The sequence below is a fragment of the Theropithecus gelada genome, unplaced genomic scaffold (genome assembly GCF_003255815.1).
Source record: "Theropithecus gelada isolate Dixy unplaced genomic scaffold, Tgel_1.0 HiC_scaffold_2738, whole genome shotgun sequence".
Taxonomy (NCBI): domain Eukaryota; kingdom Metazoa; phylum Chordata; class Mammalia; order Primates; family Cercopithecidae; genus Theropithecus; species Theropithecus gelada.
The window spans coordinates 1,300-5,304 of record NW_020259214.1 but is presented as its reverse complement, the minus strand read 5'-3'; the positions used below and the strand labels follow the sequence as shown (position 1 = coordinate 5,304).

The window sequence follows — 4,005 nt, the reverse complement described above, 5'->3', positions numbered from 1 at the left end:
CCAACACTATTATTAACAGATAATTAAACTTTTAAAAAGTTGAAAAAGACATTTTTCATGCAGAAGAATTTCAAACATCTTCAGTTAATAATCCTCCCATAAAGTAGGTGAAATTTAAAGAATTATGCTGTGATTGTGGCCAGAGATTAGAGACACAAGTTTTTTTATTAGAGTTGATTTTGTAATTAGTTTTAGAATAATACCAGAAGTATAATCTATGGAAAATTAAAATTATTTTATCCAAGTTTATACACACATGCACACACACACCTAAGTGTGTATATACATACATATATGTGTGTATATGAACATTTTTCTGCCACAGACACTGATAAAGCAGTGAAAAGACAACTACAGACTTGGAGAATACACTTCCAAATCACATATTTGTCAAATGGCTTTATGTTAACTAGGTAGATGAATTTTATATTGGGTATGTAAGGAAACATACAACTGATCAAAAGAAAACAGTTAAATGAAAAATGAGAATATCAAAATAGACACTTTATCATAATTACATAAAAATAATTAAATATAAAATTTTAATTAGACACGTGCATTTAAACAACAATGGGATACCACTAATAATCTAGTAGAATGGTTAAAATACACAATATTCATACTGCCAAATGGCAATAAGAATGAGGAAGAACCGAGATCTATCATGCATTGCTGGCATGAGCCCCAAATCATAACTGCACACTATGGAAAACATTAAAACATTTTGATATTTCATATAATGGAGGTAAATGGAGAGATAAAATGTGATCTCGTAGCTGTGTTCCAAAATATTTACAACACGGATTCAAAAACTCATGCTCACACTAGTATCTTCAGAGCAATTCCTGTATCAGTTCTATTAATTTGATTGTTTTCTACACCTTGAATTTTGCTTACAGAGTAAATATTGTACGGAAAATTTCTCAAATAATTAGAGTGCATACACATTTCTCTTGTTCCTTTTCTTCAATGACTTAACCTCACTTTCTAAGACAGTCTGCAATCAAATAATCCCTGTCATCTCCTCATGCCCAGCACAACTACCCCCTCCCTCAGGCCCTCAGACTCTCTCAGGCTGTGGGTTTCCACCCTGTGTGTCGTGCAGGGTAATACACGGCCGTGTCCTCAGATCTCAGGCTGCTCAGCTCCGTGTAGGCTGAGCTCTTGGACGTGTCCCTGGTCATAGTGAGTCTGCCCTTAAACTTCTGTGTGTAGACTCTGTTACCATTGCTAGGGTTGTTCCATCCCATCCACTTAAGCCCTTGTCCAGGGGCCTGTCGTGCCCAGTGTGTACTGTAGCTCGTGATGATGAACCCAGAAAAATTACAGGAGACCTTCACTGAGGCCCAGGCTTCCTCACCTCAGCCCCAGACTGCACCAGCTGCACCTGGGAGAGGGAACCTGTGGAGAGGACACAGAAGAGCGGATAAAATTCTTTTTGACTGAAAAGAGTACCACTGTCATCCCAGGGAATAGGTGTTCCTTTACCTGTAGTTGTTGCCACCAAAAGAACGATCCTCCCGGCCCAGTCCATGGTGAGAAGCTGAGCTCTCAGGAGATTCTCTAGAGGAGGAATTGGTTGTTGGATGATGCTCTCAGGGCACAGACATCCAGTGGATGTCAGGTTATCTACTTCAGTGGATCTCAGCTTATTTGCATATTCATGAGGCAGAACATTTTGTAGCTCAGAGCCTGATCCATGATAAGAAAGGAAGGTAAATGACACATTGGCCTTATGAGAGTGAGATGCAGATGGTCTGAGCCCTAATCCTGTTTGATGAAATGCATGTCCTGCTCCATTTATGAATGTTTGTGGACAGAGGTCCTTTCACTGAAGAATAAGCCCCCTCAGAGCACGCTCCTCATCGTGAACTTTCATTTTGTAAGCGTAGAGACCGCCTGGAAGATTTCTGGAACCATCCCTCTCCATGACACTGAGAAGAGGCCTTGGCCCTATTCTGGACCTCTCAGGCACCGGCACAGCTCACTGGTGATCTGAGACAGTGACTGCTGATCTCCTATATGAGTGTCCAGCAGGTCCCTCTGAGATCCGCTGGGTACTCCTGATCCAGTCTCTCTAGTACCTGCCCTGCATCTGATTCCCCAGCATCTTCAATGGAAGCACTCTTGGTTTAGAGATTTGCTGTGGGATGTGCAATTAGAGCTGATTTTCTCATCTCAGGAACAATAGGAATCAGAAGTTGAAACAGTAGTTTGGAGTTCTTTATGAACTCACTGCTCCCAATATAATTGTCAAGGAATTTGTGTTTTTAATAATTTTCGGTTAATTTTGAACTCCATTTATTAGTATTTTATGAAGTATTTACATACTTTCAGTTCATATCCGTAGATCCTCATTTTTACATATTGATTTCTGACTCGCTTGGTAAGTGCCCCGGCCACACTCCAAGATCCACCATTACCCTGTCACTCACACAATGTAGGCAACATTACTTAACACTGAAATCTGAATTTCTTATTCATAGAAATATAGTGGCTACCACAATTCTGTATCCATTGAATTAGTAAAACCATCCCTATTCTTCATATTCTCACTATTAAGATATTAATAATCCCAGAAGCCCCCTTTAAAAATAGTTCTCATTGCCTTAAATTGTATGAATGGTTCAGATATCAGCAACTTGTTGAACTCGTATTTTAGCTTTTTTTCTGACAAAGGAAGACTCAGTCCTTCAGAGGAAACCTTCTCAGCAGCCTCCTGTGCACCTGCTCCAGGGCTGGAACCTGTGTTGTGTGGTTCCTGAGTGACTCTCCAGCCCAGCCCTTGCCTTGCAAGGAGGTTCCTATTGGGGCTCACAAACATTTACCCCCAGCTTCTCTAGCCCGACAGGAAATGGCTTTGTTCTGGTTTAGATACTCTGTCAGTGACACCATATGCTGCTGACACCATTTCTTGAAACAAGTGATTAGCCTTACTAAACCTGTTGAACTCTGCAGGGGGAAGCAAAGCAAGGATTATATGATGAAGGAGGAAGCTCCTTCTCTGAAGCTCTGGATTCACTTCATTAGTGGATCCAAAATGAATACAGAAACTCACAGGAGTTTGGGGAATGACGTGCTTCTTCAATGGGCTACTGCAGTTGAATGTTGCACCTGAGAATACCAGCAGGTCCAGATACATTCAGATGACACCCCACTCCATATCCACTATTCCAATAACACACATTTTCCCTTCTTCCTATGTTGTAGCTTATACGAAGTGCCACCTACACTGACACTAGGCCCATGTATCAGACTTTTTCCCCTAGAGATCTAAAGCAAACAGGATAGAAGGGGAGACTTGGGAAGTGCATACAGGTTGCTCTTTTCATTTTCTCAGCTAGGAATCCAGCAAAGCATCATGATTATAGAAGCTGAGGTCAGTCAGGGAGTTTTCAAGACCTTGGTCTTAAAAATGGTGATATCAGAGGCTTCGGATTCTTCTACTGTCTTGTCTCACTCTCTGCCATTTTCCATTAGTTTCCCTACGTTCTCCTCAGATAGAGTCTGTGCATTGCCACACATGCATCTTTAATGCAGAGCCATCATCCTGGTTAGAATAGATTGTGCAGTGCGGGTAAGCACTGCCTGTTCTGACCATGGAAACCTAGAGACGTGATCAGCATCCTCTTCTGGGCTGTGACCTTGACCAGGCGTCACCAGGGGGAAAAGCTCATTTTTGGCAGTTAATCCCTTTTCTGGTTTCACCATCCCTAGACTATTTACTTACTTCTCACCCCTACTGGCTAACTTTGCTCATTTGTATAATAATGGAAAGCGGGAAAAAAATCTGGAAGGGAAGATTTGTCTTCGTTCACATAAGATAAGGTTCTGGAAAAGTCCTTCCCTGTAGACGCTCCTGAAGCAGGCTCCTGGTATGTTTCTCAGTAATTAATCATCTGCAATTCTGATCCATAGGAAATGCATTTGGATTTTATTTTTTAGAATCCTGAGGTTTCTGGAGAGAAAGTAGAGAAACTTTAGAAATGAAAGACCCTCTGGAAC

At 41.3% G+C, this 4,005-nt stretch overlaps 1 pseudogene; it reads right to left on the bottom strand.

Annotated features, from left to right (window-relative positions):
• Positions 1–1,070: 1,070 nt before the first annotated feature.
• On the bottom strand, positions 1,071–1,534 carry LOC112617601 (annotated as a pseudogene).
• Between the last annotated feature and the right edge of the window lie 2,471 nt (positions 1,535–4,005).